Source organism: Amphiprion ocellaris, chromosome 24 (assembly GCF_022539595.1).
Source record: "Amphiprion ocellaris isolate individual 3 ecotype Okinawa chromosome 24, ASM2253959v1, whole genome shotgun sequence".
In the NCBI taxonomy this organism is placed as follows: Eukaryota; Metazoa; Chordata; class Actinopteri; family Pomacentridae; genus Amphiprion; species Amphiprion ocellaris.
The window spans coordinates 12,463,129-12,482,994 of NC_072789.1; positions in this window are offsets into that span (position 1 = coordinate 12,463,129).

Sequence of the window (19,866 nt, forward strand, 5' to 3'; positions counted from 1 at the left end):
AGTTTTTGAGACTGCACTTCATATTAGAGCATTCGGAAAACCAAATGTTCTTAAAGCAAGTGCTCACTACGAAACTTTTATTGGAGGTCAAAAGATAGATCTAAAAAAAAAAAAGCAGGAAATGTCTTGACATGACTTTTTCTTTATTAGTCTGCCTCACTCTTGCACATATATACAGCTGTACTGCTTTACACTTATCCTTCAGGGCAGCATGTTTAGCGTCGGAAGCTGCGCTTTCAGAAATGAGAACATTGCTATTGATTCCTGTTCACCTCAGCCGAATCAAACAATTTCTAAAGCAAGTTGAGTTGATTTCAGATTCAAGTCGGAAACTGCCCATGTGGAGGCAACTCCCTCCGGAAATGAAGACAAAAACATTCTTGTTTCACAGTTAATTTAGTAATTTCGCTGTCTAATGATGGGAGAGTCGGTGCTTTCAAACTCAGTAATGTATTCCACAGTTTTGCTGCCACTGAATAGCAGGACGTGGGTCACTCTGCCTTCAAGAGTTTCTAACACATCAATCACAGTTTAATTAGTTTCAGCCGAGTACTCTTTGCTGCCAAGAAGAGAAAATTTGAGAGAAGCAGTGGAACTTCTGTTGTGAAGTTGGACGAAAATATTGAATATTGGCACAAAGTATACACAATTGGCAGCTGAATGCATATTTCGACCTGCAGTGCAGCACTCACGGGATGACGGTTACAAGCAGTGATTGGCTGCAAGAAGATACAAAGAGATTGAATGAATAAATTCAATCTCTCCAGTGCTTTTCAGAATGGGACTTTGGTTAAAAACCCAGAAGTAAGTGTGAAACCGGAGCTGCAGCCATTTCAGATGCTCATCCTGGATTTGAATGTTGGGCTGCACAGTAATAACAATAGCTCTGTTCTATATATTCTCAAATTAGATTACAGGAAGTATGAATTTAACACATTTGGATTAAGCTGGATTTACCATTTCTAGAGTTGTGTTTCGAAAGAAATCCTCCATTAAAAAAACCCAGAAAGCTATTTCTCAGAATAGCTCCACTTTAAAACCAAGGAGAAGCTTTTGTTTACTGACAGTGTGTTGATTAAAACCGATAAGCTCATTTGGCCTTGAGTTTATGCAAAAAATGCTGAAAACTTGAAGATACAAACAAGCCTCAAGTATTTAATTCATATACGGTCAAACTTGAAAGTGAGAAAGGTTTTTAAGGACTTGTAGCACATTAATCATTCAACAAGTGATAAGCTAAACAAGGTGTAATTAACACAAGTGGACTCATCAAATGTAGTGCAAAATTAGTCAAATTTGATTAATTTACGCCACTTATATTACATTTGTGTATTTAATTGATCCTTTCGTGGAGAGTGGATCTCCAGCTGGGCAGAGTGGGCAACTTCCCCAAGTTCACAGAACTTTCTCCACCTTCTAGTTTAATAGTTGTATAGGAACACATGTGGAGGAGCTGGTGATGGTGAGGAGACTTGAATTCTAATCCAGTTTTGGAGTATTATTATAATTTTTATATGTTTTCTTTAACCTAAGTGTCACTTTAACTTTCACTCTGTGTTTACTTGCATTTTTAGTCATGTTTGATTAAGTTTAGGCACCAAAATGACTTGGTTAGATCATGATTTGCGTTAAAATACACACATACACACAAAGCTCCATTTTTTTAAAATTTGTTTCCAGGAGATTTTACATGCACACATTCACACGACAGCCTATGTTATTTTGACCAGAATGGCTGATAATTTGTCTTTTTGCCTATTAGAAGGTGGAGAAGGTCCCTGCTGGTCTGTATGAATGGAAATGGTGTGACGTGATGATGGTCCTTTGATGGGCTTCTGACATCTGAAAAAGGTGATTTGCTATAATACTGCTTTATTTAGAGTACTTGACTGAATGATTTCTTCATTTGCAAGGAAAAAATCCACGGGTCATTGTGTAGCCACCGATCTCATAGAGAAGACTTTAGCATAAGGTTCAAGTAGACATGTAATCTGGAGGCTCTGTTGTGCTGAAGACTCCTAAATCTTTAAAAAACAGGACGGTTCCTTTAACAACTGCACCACCTTGGCGTGACCCATTATGATGATTAATAGCGCCTCCCTCCTGGCAGATAATTACAGCTATTTGTATATTTCCGTATGTATGTAGTTGTTGATTTACTAATTTGTGATGTGGAAGTCATTGTCAGAAGGCCAATTTGAGGATCCCCTGTGATAGATGACGGTATCTATCGGAGGCAGCGGCGTGAGACCGGGTTATGACTGAGGTCACTCCAAATGGAGTTTGCGGGACTGTAGGTGCTTGCAAGTCAGTGTCATCAACATAGATCACGGAGCTCCCCCCCTCCAACCGAATGACCGAGTCGCTCTGCCGCTTCTTAACTGCCGCTACAAAGACAAGAGAAGAAGATGGAGGAAGAGGGGTTGTGTTTGTGCCGTTTGCAGGTAAATTATTGGAAAAAACGGCAAGATGGAGCGACGACGGCAGCCCCGACGGACTGCTTCTGGTATTTAAGAGCACAAGTAGTGGACCGACCTGGCCTCCCTTCACTGCCTCCTTGATTTATCATAAGTGGAGCACGTTAACGGCTACGTTTAGTGTAGCCAGATAGAATAGCCATCTTCCCCTCCACTCCTACACCACCTCGTGATCGTTATGTCATTTGTTTATGATCCACGGCTCTCTCATAATGGCCCGTTTGGCGTAATGCTATCCATCAGTCTTCCCAATGGCCTACTTTCACATAGACACCTTTCCCCCTCCTCTGTGATGAATTAGCAAAAAATGTGTTAAACCAACGATTGACTTTGAAATAGTGATATGAGGACGTAGGTGTGTTTTCAGAAAGGCAGAGTCATTGCCACTGAAGAGGACCATAATACGATCTATGACTATTTGGCATCCGGCTTTATGTTTTTCTTTTTTTTTTTCCCTGCAGGACCTTAACACGAGAAGTTGAATGCATTTAGAAAAAGCTTTAGGTAATCGACACGGTAAGCTAAAAGTAGATCTATTTCAAATTCAGCACTCGTTTCTCCGGTACACCAGACTAGTTGAGGCTTGTAAATGCTCCTCATTGCAGGAGAGAAATCACGCTTGTGAGCCAAATGCAAAATTAACTTTAATCCCTTATCTGCTCCTCTCGGCATTTTAGCTGTTTATTTTGTTTGCTGAAAAGAATTATTGTATCCGTAATTTTCACAAACGTAGCTCGTTAAAAGTTAACATTTCATACCGAGGCCGTGACTCGCAAATGTCAAGGTATCACACACAGTAAAACTCCCTTCTGTCTGGCAGAAATAACTCCACACCAGCACAATATCCTCTGACATTTGGTGTCTGCTTTTTAATAATGGCCCTCAGAATTATCTGAGCCTTAGAGAAAGTTATTGTATGTGACAGAGGGTGTAATATCAGGGATTGACTGTTTCATTCACTGCAACATGACCTGACCCCCTTTACGGACCTGTAGCCGCTCTGCTTAGTGGAAATGTCATAACACTCATCTTCCAATCAGCCGTGTAGAGGTCATAGAACAGCAGAAAACCAACCTTTACATGCAGACACGGATGAGAAGCAGCAGTTATGGATGTTTGGGAGGAAGGATTTCAACTCTCGCTTAATGTTGAATCAAAGGAAGGATACTGTTGATAGCAAATAATAAAGTTATCAACTAAATCTAGCATGCTTTTTGTAATTTCTTTGATAAAAAGTGCTACAAACAGAAAAATGCCATCAAAGTTTGTTAAACTCATAACACTTATTGCCATTTTCCTGATTATGCAGTTAAATGATGATCTCTTTATTCCCAATGACAACATTTAGGAGGCAGGAAATTGCATCTCTCAACAGCATTACTCAAAAACGGACAAACAGATTTGGATGAATATTTCAGGGAAGGTCAGAAATGACACAAGGACCAAGTGATTAGATTTTGGCAGTGATGCGGCTTATAGTCGGGATCTACAGACTTGTTAAAGATTTCTGTATCATTGTGAGATAGCGGCACGACCGTCACTAACTATGACAAGTGAACACTACACCAGCTGCTTGCTAATGATCACATGATTGTGATCCTACTACAAATCCACCACTGTGGACCACGAATTTTTTAAAGATTTCATCTGAGCCGCCTTGGTGGAGTACGTCACTCTCAGAGTGCTTTTCTTAAGTAAAAATACCAATAAAGCAGTGTAAAGATACTCCATTACAAGTAAAAATCATTCATGAAAAATCCTCCTATAAGTAAAAGTACTGCAATATATAGTTAAAGTATTAAAGTCCTGGTTTGGTCCATCAAACTGACATTTTATAGTATATAAGACTTCATTAGATTCTTACTAGCGAACCATTAGTGTTTCTGTTTAGGTTTAAACTCCATATCTGATTTTAATATAGTTTAAATACAGAAAGAGAAGATAAATCTGAGGGATTGTCAGATGATTAATGAGAAAAAAAAGCAAGACTACACACTGCTGTTTGAAAGAAGCCACAAGGGTTGCAAACAACTGCTTCATTTTTATGAATGAATAAATGTGGTGTTATCTATTGTGTCCATGCTTCCATGAAGTGTCGTTGAGTGGAGGTATAAAGTAATTCAAAATAGAAGCGCAAGAGCCGCCAAATGGTACTCAAGTGAATGTATTTAGTTACTCACATCACTTGTCATGCAGGCTTTTTTGTGAATTTCTATGTGAGAAAATGTTAATGGAGACCTCAAATGTCAACAAATTCTGAGAGTTCTTATGCTTGCTTGAGGGGCTTTTTGACGTTTTTAGAAAAGAAAATGCTTCATGGCAAGTGGAAACACCTTCATCAAATAAGCTCTGATGTAGCGAACATTTAACTCACCCGATGATCAGCTGTTTTCCTCTCCTTTCATTGTCTTTGTCTCCGAACAGCATGAAACATGTTCGATACCACGTGAAAGAAAACTGCGCTTTTGCTGATTGAAAACAGTTCCTCAGGACTTCTCTCAATTTAATTTTTCTACTTGATTTCACTTGACAGCTATGTGGAAATACCGCTGGTGTTGTTTGTTTTCAGAGATTCACAGTGTTGAGGTCTGTACAATACACACAAGAAGCGCATAGAAAAGCTGTTTTTGCATCATAATGTGAATACAGCATCAGACTCTACAGCTGTAAGCTAACTGCTAGCTTAGCATGTTGACAGCACAGATTCCTTAGGAATCTTTGGAAAAGATTGGTAAACCTTTTGGACTAAAACAACAGCGTGAACTTCAAATTCACAGCATGTCTTTGTGAACATAACATAATTTCTAATTTTGCAGTAACCTAATGCTATTTGCAAGAACTTGGAATAAGTGCAAACTTTTAGAGGAACATCTGTAATCGACTCTTTCTATTGCGATTGCAGTTTTAATGTCCAACAACTTCTAGTTGACTAAAACAACCTCAAACTTCAGTCACTGGATATATCTCCAGTTCCATGAAGGAAACAGAAGTGATTTTGAAGTTATTTTTTTGGCCTTTTTTATTGATAGGTGCATTGGCGACAGACAGGAAAGGAGGGAGAAGAGTTGGGGGAAGACATGCAGCAAAGGGTCGTGGGCGGGAATCGAACCCAGGCCGCTGCATCGGGAACCAGCCCCTGTACGTAGGTCGCCCGCTTAACCTGTTGAGCTATCTGGGTGCCCAGAGGTGGTGATTTTGGAGCAAAGACTGTTACTAAACAAACATTGAAAGGGAAGAAAAAAATGGTGCTTGATGTTCTTTTCAAGTTTGATCAATCAGCGGCCAGATCGACACTTTTTTCTTCCCTGAAAACCACAACAAACTTCTTCAAAATGGTTCTGAGAACACGCCTGAAGCTTCAGTCTGATCTGAAACGGTCCTTGTGGTCTTACATTTCTATGTGGCTCTTTTTAATGGTGGTTACTTGGAATTAACTCCATCAGTGACTTTGTTTGATTATTTGCTGAAGCTTTCTAATTTACAGAATGTTTTCTTTGGATTATCGGATATCAAACTACTGTATGGTTGTTTCAATACACAAATACACACAACTTTTTGTTGTCACTTCTAAATATCTCTGACTATAATCGCTGAAAAGTCCCATTCATTTTCTGTATTACAGGTTTGGAGTTGTAACTTTTTCAGCCCTGACAATGATGTGTGTGCTTTCTGGCGCTTGCTCTCCTTCCTCCTATGTTTTCATCTGGTGCTTTTTGTTTTGGCCAAGATGCGGTGGACCATGCAAGATTTTCATGGGCTCCCATTAGGAATCCTGGTGAATTGCTTTCGCCAGCACAGATGGTCTTCTACAGTGGTGGTTGTGTCCACTGTGGCGGGAATGTGTTGAGATGGTGGAGGAGGATTGCATATTTACGCCCAATTTTTCCCCGTTTGGGAATCCGCCTGTTGGCATTTTGTTGAGTGTCGGACTACAAAATAATGGAGGATGTGCTCTCCTGAGAAGGACTTCCTCAGCATTGATTCATGCGCTGAAAAAAGGAAGCAGAGGGATTTAATGACGCTGCCAGTTCGCCCGTCCATCAAAACATCCTGCCAGCTCAATACAGTTGGTGCTGCAGTCTCTGTATGTGGCTCCGTTGGCTTCCCCATAATGCAGCAGGGTAGTGATTGGTTGATGGGCCTGCACATCACCGCAGCTCTAAAATCATTCAGCTTCTTCCAGGGCCATGTGGGCTGTGGAGACGTGGCAGGAGTCCTGGTGAGGCCGAGGCTGTTTACTGGCAGCGGAGGCTTCAGCAGCAGCAGCAGCAGAAAGCTGTGGGGGTTGCTGGAAGCAGATGGGCTGCAGGCACGCACCTTCATTCTAACTGCTGCACACTATATCATGACACCCTGTGGGCTTTTGTCACGCTCGCGCACACACACAGACACTGAGTGAAATGACGCCGACAACTCTGCAGCAAAGTGTTAAGAGCGGGATACATAAAGTGTGGAAGTGGTAACAGTTGTCAGGTTGTCACAAACAAGGTGTCATATTCTCTGACATGAGAAAAAAAGCAATCTGCTGCAGCTAATGTTAAAATACCATGTTTTTGGAGACACTCTCTGAACCACTTCACGGCACAAAGACACCCTCCGAAGATTACGTCGACTACATTTTATTTTTCATGACCTTTTTAAATTTTCACACAAAGATACAACTATTTTGAGAACCCGAACGCAGATTTTGTCCCACCTTTTGTGTTATTAAGCCAGTAGTTTAGCATAATGACGATATCTTGGCAAATTGAAAATGGAAATGCACTACCTTTCAACAGTTTGGGATCACTTACAAATGTCCTTACTTTTGAAAGAAAAGCATATGGAAACGGCTGATTTTTAATGGAATATCTACATAGGGATACAGAGAAACATTTCCAGCAACCATCACTCCTTTTAACGAATCATTTTAACGCAAATCATGACCTAAACCAAGTCATTTTGGTGCCTAAACTTAACCAAACACGACTAAAAATGCAAAGTAAACACAAAGTGAAAGTTAATATGACACTTAAGTTTAAGAAAATATATAAAAACTATAATAATTCTCCAAAACTAGATTGGAATTCAAGTCTCCTCACCATCACCACCTCCTCCACATGTTTCTCCACCACTATTAAACCAGAAGGTGAAGAAAGTCCAGCCTGGCCAACATGTATGGGACTGAGACACCATGACAAGAGCCATTCATTGGGCTGATAGCATGGGAATGTCAAGTAAGTACATTTATTGACTTAATTATTTCAGCATACTACAGATACAGAAGCTAAAGCAACAGCTTTTTGCGTCAAGCATTTTGGTCATTATCAGTGATTGTTGGATGGATTGCGGTAAAGTTTCTACTAATATGAAACCTGCTAACTGTGTTGATGCAGTACATTTAGCCAGTTGCCCATTAACACCACAAGTTCCTCTGAAATAATCATAATTTGTGAATTTTATTTTGGCCGCATCTCTAAATACACTACCATTCAAAAGCTTTCTCTACTTTCCTGGTTTCCTGGGGTTCAGGAAAGTAGGGAAAGTGTCTGTTTTTTTTTCCTTTGTAGGATTTATGGCATTCTAACTGTGTCGTACAGCACAAAAGACATTTCTGAGTTCCCTCTTTTGCCGTTTCAATAGAGGTGCAGGAATTCCATTTACCTTTATAGGTGCTTTTGTTGTGAAGTGTAGCTCATCCAACTTGTTTTTCTAGAAACATTGATGTGGTATTACTGGATAATTCAAACATCTCTTTCACTAAAAAGGATGGGAACATTTTCTATTATCGAATTATTTTTCTATAATTTGGCTGCACTGACCCTATAAGTCCTGATCCTGGCTCTCCTGACCTTCTTGCTTCTTATCCAACACTTCATCAGCAGATGGTGCCTTTTATTGCACCGTCACTGCAGACTGTAGACGAGTAATTTGCTGGAACTGCTGATGTGTAGTCACTTCTGTTGGCAAGTGCTTTTATTATTTTATTCTATTTATTTTTCATTTCATTTATCATTATTATTATTTTTATTTATTATTATTGTTATTTATTCATTTGCATTTATTTTATTTATTATTTCATTTATTATTATTTATTTTTATATGTATGTATTTATTAAGTTATTATTTATTATTATTATTATTATTATTATTATTATTATTATTATTATTATTATTATTATTATTATTATTATTATTATTATTATTGTTGTTGTTATTGTTATTTTTAGTATTTGTTTTGGTGATTTAATTTGGAAAAGTTCATAACTAATTTGTTCACATTTTATATATACATACATTTTCTAGAAATATTTATTTTCTATATGTATGTATTCATTTATTTCTTCTTCTTCATTTATTTATTTATTTGAACAACTGGATTTGGAAGAACTCAAGAGTAAGTTGTTCTTCAAGAAAAACTGACGTGGTAATTCTGGATAATTTGGCTGCATTGACCACTTAACACCTGGCCATGGCTCTCAGTGCTCCTCACCACCTCGCCTTTTCAGTTCAACCTTTGATTCTGCACTAACAAACAATCCTTTTCGTTGAGTAATTTGCTGATGTGCAGTCGGAGGTGTCCGCTGTGACGGGGCAGGTGCTGCTGCCGTTATTGAGGCCTGGCCTGACGAGTGCTTAGCAGAGGCCCAGGCAGCTTTAGCATGTGTTCATTAGCGGATGCTGGGGAAGCTTATCATTCTGAATGGCCTCATTAGTGATAGGGATTAATATGCTGCAGGTTCATTAGAGAGACAGGCGGAGGAGAGTGTTGCCAGAATTGCAACAAGGCTGCTGGTCTGGACTGGCCCTCGCCTCTTGTGCTGCTTCGGCTGTTAGCAGCAAAGCCTCTATAGGGGTTTGATGGTTTTATTGTAGCAGGTGACACATTCTGTTTGGAGGTTTAAGGGGAATGACAAACACTTGTTGGAATTTTTGCTGTTTCGGTGGAATATAACAGATTATTTCTATTACTTTACAAACTCGAAAAGCACTCAGTGCAGTAGTCCACCAAGGCTGTTCATTCCCCCATATGACATTGTCAGATATGTAACTTTTTTTTTTTTTTTTTTGAAATGCAGCATTTGATTAGTTACTGATGATCAGAGATCACGGCAACATAGAATGTGGCCATATAATATACATGTATCCACAAAGAAAATGACCTTGCGCTGAGCACAGACGTCTGTTATGCATGTGTATGTTATGTATTGTGTTATATATGAATGCCTCTGCTCAATGCCTCCATGTCCTAGATAGCGTTTATCATGGCGCTTTGAGGTTTATTACAAAATGTGGAGCTTTAACACATCACTGTGTCTTGTATTCTAAAGTAAATTGGCCCTCTTTACATGTTCGCAGGCTCAAACATTGGTATGTCTTGATTTATAAGGCTATTCTTGAGATGATCCCATCTTATTTATCATCTCTTTTAATAAGGAGTAATAGGGCCTACAGCCTCCGCTTGCAGGACTTTCTGCATTTCACTGTTCCTAAGGTCAGAATGTAAATGGGGAAGAATGCTTTTAGATTTGCTGCTCCAACTATATGGAACATTTTGCAGTCAGAGCTCAAACTCCAAAATCTGGTATGTCTAAATGCATTTAAGGCTATGATCAGTCCAATCATATCCAGCCTTCTAGAGTGCAGATGTTGTAATTGAGAGCAAATGTTTTATTTGAACTAATCTTGTAAAATTAATTATTTGTATTTTTTGTGTATTTATGTTTAAATGTGATTGTGTGCTAAAACTGTTGTTTTTAACTGGATGTAGTGCCGTTCATTGTAAAAGACATCTTGGATCTCAATGGGACAAACCTGGTTAAATAAAGGTAATAATACTATTACTACTAATAATAATGTATGAATACCGAATCACATGATCTGAATACGTAGCAGTTGGAGGAAATTGATGGGGCTCAGGAACACCCCCATAATTTAATCAATTGTTCCTTGTCTCATTTAAAATGGATAAGTCTCGATAAGTCCACAGTGGTCGATTTGTAGTAGGATCAGTTTGGGCTCAAGCAGCCCCATCTACAATAAAACACATAGATTCATTATACAATCAAGCCTTGAAAATTATGGATAAAAAACCAACTAGATGGCATCACTGTCTTATTTTGAAAAAAAAAAGAGTTTTGAAAGCTTCATAGATCTTTGCTTCATCAAATGAATCTTTAAATGTCTCAATGAATCAGCGCCACAGCCACTCTGTGGATTCATCCAAAGACAGGACGGCAGCAGGATCACCAGAAGCTCCACCAACAACAACTGCAATATAGCTTACCGCAGAGCCACATTTGGACAGACAGCCTTTTCAATCAAAGGCTGTCACATCTGGAACACAATACCAAACAAAATTAAGAGGATAGCAGATTTAAAAACTTTCACAGCAAAAGATAAGTATTGGCTGAAAGAAAAACAAGAATGTACCCACCTATGACATCCATAAGGTCCGACTGACTGTGGATTGTGTCATTGTTTGTTTGTGTGTGTGTGGGTGGGTGGGGTTTATCGGTTTATAATGTTGTCTGTGCTGTTTTTATTGGTGTTGTTGGTCCTCTGACTGCTTTTACTGAAAAGCCCAACCAGGTACGGGAGTTGAAAATTAGCTTAATGCTATACACTCAATATGTAATATGTCAGATGTGTTCTATGTTGACTGCATGGTCCCTGATCAAATAAATGAATAAAAAAAACAAACAAAAAACAAAACAAAACATATGATCGTCAGCCGGCAGCTGAGGTAGTGTTCACTTGTAGTCATAGTTACAGTTACGCCGTGCTGCTATCTTCTCTATCAATGATACAGAAATCTTTAGCAAATCCATAGATCCAGACTATAAGCTGCATCACTGCAAAAATCTAATCATTAGGTCTTTGTGTCATTTCTGACCTTCCCTGAAAATTTCATCCAGATCCGTTAGTCTGTTTTTGAGTAACGTTGCTAACAGACAGACAGACAGACAGACCAACCAATCATCACATAACTCTGTTGCATTCCTCGGCAGAATAATAATCCCCTATCACTGCAATGCAAATAAAATTCGTGTAGTTTCTTATATTTTAATTTCCCCAATCCTTCTTGCAGAAATCATCCTGCTTGTTAAGTTAAAATTTGAAGTTGTTGGCATTTCCTTGCCAGAAGTATCATTTTATTACTCAGAATCAAAGCTTGACATAAATATTCTGATTGTTCGGTTGACATATCCGTGCAGTAGACTCTCCTCGCTGCTTCAGAGCTGCTGGCGGTCGCTGTTTGCTTGTCCTGAGCCAGTAGCATGCTGAGGAATGGACTCATTAAATATTAATTGCGGCGCTGTCGTGTGTTCTTTTATGTATTCAATATTTCACCAAGCAGGATTCAATGCCCGGTTTGAGTTGAAAAGTTCTTCGGAGCACGTTGTTCCCTCACACGGTGCTGTAAAATGCTCCTGGGTCCAAAAAATCTCTGCAGATCCACTTTGTTCCTGCTGTCTTTACAGTAAACCCTGAGGAAATTCTGCGTTGTGTGACGAGCTCGTCTAGTGCTTCTGACTTTGACGTTTCTACCCTATTTTAGCATGTCTTCTCCCTTATAGTGCATATAATGTGAAACGTACCCTGACTATTAGAGTCATGGTAAGGCGTGGGAGTGGAGAAATGGTGCTCAAGCATTTAAGTCAACAATAATAATCACTTAGAGTTCAATACATGCATGGAAATTAGCTGTAAGATTAAAAAAAATCCAGAGTTTCTGTTCAGTATTTCAAATTTTAGAAAAGCACATCCTGTGTATCTTCTTCACGGCTGGCAAACAGGCTTTAGGTTCATTACCGCCACCTACTGGGCAGGAGTGTGCGGCAGTGTTACCAGTGTGCCTGAACTGAGAAAGGCGCTGTAAATGTGTTATTTTTTCTTTAATTAATTAATCGAAATGAAGGTGTTAAAGTCCCAGCCTTAATATATACAATTGTTTCCTACTCTCTGCTGTTTTTTAATTTACTTTGGTGTGAAGTGTTGACAGATGAATTGTTTACCCGCTCGTAGATTATGATTATGCTCAAAATAAATGAACAAGTTTCACAGTTTTCAGAGCGCAGCAACGTCGGCAAAAGGTCGAGTGTTAACCTTCCTCTCTTTTTGTTTTATAAATCAAAATACTAATTTTATTTTTTCTGCTTCGTGCCACTCTCAAAAAGTGCAAACATCTCGGCCGCCCACAACTGCCAAGGTATTAGCATGCAACAGCTGCTGTGAGGCATCACGGTTCCTCTTCCACAAAAGGCTGCAACAAAGCATCGAAAACAAACTCAAACACAGATGTACTTGACAGCAGAAGAGAGGGCAGGAAGAGGTCGGAGGAAGGCAGTCATACCAGCTCTACTTGTCTGATAACCGTCTCTTTCTCAGGCTTACAGTGAATTCAGCTGCCAGAGGTGATGCACCTGTTGTGGAGAAGACAAAGCAGCTAAAAGAAACTGGATTTACACATGAGCCTTTCATAAATAATTGTCAAATTCTGCAGGCACAACACACCGGGAGCTGGGAGGATTTTTCTACGTTTACAATCAGCATGTTCTCCTCTTGCTGAATCTGTTATCGGTGTGTGATCGTCATCTTCCCCTGATGCACTTCATTTGGTCACAAGTCATTCTGGACAGCAGATGATGTTCGACCTTGTGGATAATCCGACATGATCCAAATTTAATGTGCAAGAGAACATCTCCAGCAGAATGCGAGACGTGATTCTGTGCCGTCATCATGAAGATGGAAAGCCATTGAAAGCCATTCTGTTGACTGTGATTAGTGCTGACCTTTCCTCCTTAGAGGCAACTAAATAGGCGGCAGGAAGGATTTTTACAGCAGCAAAGAAGCCCCAAGATGTCTTTGTTCCTCTGGTGATGAGGTTACTTTGGTCGCGGTTGAGTTTTCAGTGGCCAAATGTGATCGGCTGCCGCTTTCATAAACGAGGCCCTGAATCTGCATGAGTCTGCCATGATCATGCTTGACACAGCTGTGATTTGTGTTTTTTGGGTACCAGCATCCACACGGAAAAATATGCCAAACATGAATTAAATATAACAAAAATAACAAGCAGGCGGCGACAGCAGCGCCTGTATTTTTATAATTATTTTTTTTCCCCTCCACAAATAATGGGGGAAATATTGCAGATAAACCTGCCTCTAGATTAAATTTGCAGCCCAATTTAAATGGATGTGCTTTATTTACATGGAAATAAACAGCATGATTGTGAATGTTATAAGTTGGCAAATGAGCGAGTGATGAAAGCGCCGCGGTTTCTTGCTTTATTTCCGGGGCTCTGTTGCTCTGCAGACGTAATGGCGGCACCAAAAACTTTGACCTGAATAACAACAACGTGCATGGGCCCCATTGTAACACGAGCATAATGGATTTTCCCCTCATAACTGTTTTAATGGACTCATTTGCATAAGGAAATGAGTAAATACAGTATATGTCCTATCTAAAAATAGCAGTGAATGAGGGAATTTATTGGCTGCATAAAATTGAATTCTGAAGAAGATGAGTGAAGCTGACACCTGTGTCAGTTTTATTTTCCCTCCAGCAAACATGGAGCTCAGCATGTCTGACTCACAGGGATGACAGATAACTTTTTTTTATCCTCATTTTTTTCCCCATCATAATGTTAAACTTCCTGAGACATTTAACTGGTTTCACCCCTCGTAACGAGGCTCGGGTTGGAGTTTTACAGGATTTGCCAGAGTTTGGCTGTTATTTCTGTTAAATTACACCTTCTACCCTGTTACCCAAACATATTTATTATAGAGGAACTAAAATGCTGTGGCATTTGGGGTGATTAATGACATTCTAATTCTTGAATTTGTGCGGCCCAAATTATGTTTGTTTATAGGTTTTGCAGACTTGTATAATGTCGGATCCCAAGGTCAGACTTCTTAATTGCCTACTTGCATAGTAAGTTAGAATATTTGAACAAGAGATGTCAGTTCTCTCAAGCTTTGAAACCCCCGATAAGCAGAAGTATCATACAAAAGGCTCTAATAAGACATAGACTTGTTGTTGTTAGAGTTTCATTGCATCGTGTCTGTGATTAAATTGATTTCTCTTCAGTCTAAAACACACAAACACGAGAAAATGGAATGAATATCATATTTTGTGGTAACTTCCCTGCATGCCATCAGTATTATACTCAGAGTTACTGGTTAGGAGATAAATATACATGTTCAGAACTGCAAATCCGAGGGTTGATTCCCGCTAATAACACAATCTCGAAGCCCTTTAACTTCAAAGATCCACTCAACAGGGCTGTCATCATTGTTATTTCTCCACCAAGGAATGCGGAGTTATGTGACGATCGGCGTTGGTTTGTCTGTCCGTCTCATTGTCTGTCTATGTGCAACATTACTGAAAAACAAACTAATGGATTTGGATGAAATTTTCGGGGAAGGTCAGAAATGACACAAGGACCAAGTGATTAGATTTTGGCAGTGATGCGACTTATAGTCTGGATCCATGGATTTGCTAAAGATTTCTGTATCATTGCGAGATAGCGGCACGACACCACTCATAACTATGACAACAAGTGAACACTATGTCAGCTGCCTGCTGACGATCACATGATTGCGATCCTACTACAAATCCATCGCTGCAGACTTAATGGGACTCATCTCTTGGAAATGATACAGGAACAATTGATTAAATTGTGGGGGTGTTGCCAAGTTCCATCAATCCCCTGCTGCCCACTATATATTTTGGTCACGCGATTCGGTATCCGTGCATAACATACACATGCATAACACATGCCTGCGCTCAACGCAAGGTCATTTTGTTTGTGGGTACATCTATATTAAATGGCCACGTTCCATGGTGCCATGATTTCTGATCATCAATAACTAATAAACAAAAGCTGCATTTCTGACAATGCCATATGGAGGAATGAACAGCCTTGGCGGAGTACTGCACTCTCTGAGTGCTTTTCTATTTTATTTCTGTCTCCAAAATGAACCATTAGATGGTAGGATGCTGACTTTCTTCTCAATGTTTATAACCAGTATTGAGCCAATATATGCATCTTTAAGCTCTTTTATGTAAAACACACTGTTGGAAATATTAAAAGCCATCAGCTTAGCTTAGACTTGCTAGCTTTGGCACACCAGTTGTAACAAATTAAACTGTTTTCCGCTAGAAATGAGAAACCTGCTTTTGTTTGCCTCTCGGAGAACTCAAAGACCCACTGTTTCGAAAATCAATATAATTTTCAGCGGTAAATTTACCACCATTATGTCACCTGCCACCGTAGCAGAGTTCAGCAGCAGACAGTGGCATATAGCTGCGGTCATGTAAAAGGAAGAAAGAAACCGGTGATTGACAGGAAATAGGAGGCACCATTTTTAATTAATAAAAGCAGTCTTTGTAGATACATGGGTTTTATCTGACGAGCGCACTTTGAATTTCCCTCAGCAGTGATGAAAAATGAACAAAGTCAACTGCTTAAGCTCGGTCGGAGGAAAGCGCTGTTTGCTTATCTGTGTGTACACGTTTGGTTCGGCAAACACAACATGAATTATAGAAACAAACACTTTGCATGTTTAACTTTGGCGAGGGGAAAATGGATTTCCAGCTGTTCAAGGGAAGTCAGAAAGATCGCTGCCAAACAAAAACGGCACAAAACACTCTCCGGACAAACACAAACAATCTCTGCAGCAGCAGCAGCCGAATTGCTTGTCTTTTACTTGCACTGTGTAATTTATTTTAAGAAACGTGGAAGATAAAGAGCCGATCTATCCCCTTGGCATGACAAAGGAGGGCAGTGGCACAGATACGCAGTTCATTACCAGCAGGCAGATCGAAGTTTTCAGGGATAAGACGAGTTCAGAGTCCAGGAATTTTACAAACACATGTGTAGCTGCAGAATAGAGCTGCTTCATACTTCACTCTGCCTCAGGAAATGTAAGAAAACAGGGTGATAAATAGAGGAAACACACACAAATCTTCTAGAGCTCATTCTTTACTATATATACAGTATTTGCTCCCTTCTCAAATTCTCATTTTCTTTACATATTTTCTCCAACTTTAATGTTTAAGATCATCAAATAAATGTAAATATCAGACAAAGATAAATGAGGTAAACACAAAATGCAGTTTTTAAATGATAATTTTATTTATTAAGGAAAAAAACTATTCAAAGCCACAGTTAATTCCTGATTTAACAAGGGGGGCAGTTACTTTTTCACACAGGGACAGGTAGGTTTGGATAGCTATTTTCCCTTAAACCATTAAGTGATCATTTAAAACTGCATTTTGTGTTTACTTTGGTTATCTGTGTTGAATATTTAGATTTGTTTGATGGTCTTAAACATTGAAGTGGGGCAAGTATTCAAAAAACAAGAATTGGACAAGGGAGTGAATACTTTTTCACGGCACTGTACATATAGAAAGGAGACGCATACTAGTTTTCTGTACACTGAGTTATTCAATATTTGTACAGACACGTACAAAAATCCCACTTTATGAAGATTTTATAATGTGTAAATGTGTGTCGAGACAGATTAAATTAAATTTAATTGAAATTAAATTCATCACTCCACAGGATTCAATAAACTGCAAAATCACTACTTTAACATACAATAGATTAAATCCCAGTATTAATACTGCATGTGAATAGGGAGTAGACTTTCAAAGTGTTTTCTTCTCTGGATGAAATATTTATTGCAGATTCTTGAATCTCTGGTTTAAAACATTCTAATTAATGTGTATAAGACAGCTTGTGCAGCAGCATTTTAATCTATGACCCTGATGTATGATGTAATATGAGAAGTAAATTTGTACAAATGTATGTATTTAAATATATGTTAATGTTAATGTTGGGCTTTTGCACACTTACTCATGAATACAACAATAATGTTCCTTGTCAATAATCATCCAAATACAAGTGCTTACATTTTAAAAATAGCTGCTTTTTCATCTGTAGACGCCAAACATAATTTCTCAAGGAGCGTTTATTCAATGTGTAGTTGCACAAAAAAAAAAAAAAAAAATCCAACCCAGAACAATGATGCTGAGCTTTTCCACATTCTTAGTGCTAATTTATTGAATATTTATTATATTGTATTGATGAAATCCCACAAATTCCGACACTGGGTGTTCAGAGTTTAATTTTCTGGGGTTAATAGGTTGACATCAAACATACAGAAAGATTAAATATCCAACACATCACATTCCTCTGGAGACCAAAACTGTTTCCTCCAATTAAAAACCATCAAACCACAATGAAAAAGCAATGTTCATGTATTTGTACCCAATTTAATTTCAAATCATGTCACAAGTGCAGCTCATTTACAGCAGTTTCCCTATAGACTGCTGCTAATTTGCGGCCATTGCTGTTTGCCATTTTCAAAAGTTCAATATTGAGCATGAAGAGGCAGAGCGGAGACGATCTGAGGTGGATTTAATTGGTGCAATGAGCGACTTGGTGCTTCAAATTTACCTTTAGAGTCTTAAAGTACTTGTTTATACTTTATGTGAAGTTCAATTTTGAATTTATTTAAATGAGATTTTTTTTACACTTTAAAGAAAATTATGTCAGATTAGCTGGAACGTGTGAAAGTTTTACTGAAACTTTAAGAAAAAGATTGTTTTGGAGACTGTGCTGGACACTTCTGGTCTCCACTGTTATTGGATAAATTTCAACAAGAAACAAAGGCCCCATCAAGTCTTCTACTCTCTAAAATCCACCACATAGCAAACTTGGCAAACCTATGTGCTTTGTAGAACTGGATTTACAACTAACTGGTATTTGTCCTTATTTTGGCGAACTCCAAGTTGACATTGAGGTCAAAGCTATTGATTCTGCATCACAAAGGCTGAAAGAGGCAACTTTTCATGAAACGTTCACACAGTGTAGGAGCCAGTTGTCCATTTCTGCCCTGTTTGTTTGCTGACATCCCTCCTGCTCAGCTGTAAAACCGAATGACGCTCGTCTCCTTTCCTGTCTGGACCTTCAGAGTAAATCTCACGTCCCGTCTCCAGCAGAGGTCACGCTCTGCAGCATCACATAAAACACCCAGAGGCCGGACGGTGCAAATGATAGGTCAGCTAGAAATGAATGATGACAGATATTATCACACTTTCATTCAAGCAAGGAGAGACACTCCTTGGCTACATTATGGGATGGTGTTTGGGACGTGGCGGCGATCACGGCTAAAGCGGTGCTGATGACACTCCATCTTCTTTACCTTGTGTTTATGACTCTTTCTTACAGGGTCGCAATTGTTTTTTGAGATGATTCACTTAATTGTTCGATGTAATGCCCATCCTTCTTCTCATTCATTGTCTATTAAGAGCCATTGTGTGAGTTTATTGCTTCTATTTCAGTCTTTTATACAACGATAGCAATAAAAACAATTAGGTCTTTGTACGATTAACTCTAATCCCATTGAAATGTGTTAAAGGCTAAAAAGCACAAAACCAAACACTTTGATGTCTTTCTTTAAAATAGAGGATTTCTCTGAATAATACGATAACTGCAGATGAATTCATAAAACACACGTTGGAAGGATTACATAGAAATGCATTTTGCTGGTGCATGATATGACCAGAGAGTTTCATTTAAATGTAAATTATAGACTCGCTTAAGAAAGTCGAGGACCCAGAAGCCGCCATTATGGTGATATTCCTGCATGTCAAACACAAGCAGACACCAAGCCGCTTCTCCATTAGTTGGGTGAAGAACATGAAGCAGAACATTTGACCACTTAGTCATGAGTTGATGCTTTCTTTTTAAGGCTCTTGGTTCTCGTGGATGGTAATAATAATGTGTCACCGAAGGGTACTTTTATGATATTAATGATACCAAAGGCAAGACCTGCCTTTGTGGAGGTATGATTCCCATTTTCTCTGCATAAAATTCAAAGAAATTCAAGTAGTTCAAGTCCAATGAATAGCTTAAAATGGTACAAAGGTGAGTGATGAACTGCCAGAGGTTAAAAAAAAAAGATAAGATTACTCAAAACTGAAAAATAATGTACATTTCAGAATTATAGAAAAGGGTCTTTCTTAAGGAACAAGTAATGAGTGAACAACTTAAAGCTGCAGCAATGGAGGTTGATCAAGCCTTGAATGTTAGTGCTACCAAATCCTACAGGTGTCCCAACTTTTCTAGATTACTTACAATCCCCTCTGTAGTGTTGGAACACATTGTGGCACCCTTGAGAGCATTATTTGAACAGTATTGTACTGCAGAAAGTAGCGTGTTGCTGTAAAAACTTTTAAACTTCATTTGTTTCTTGTGTTCTATGCTTTCATTTCAGAATACAATGAGACATTAACATGCAGAATTTCCAATAAAAAACTGGAACAATTGGGGTGTTTTAAAATGTTTGACTGGTCGTGTATGTTTTCCTCATGCTACTGTAAATATGCCGCACTTTCA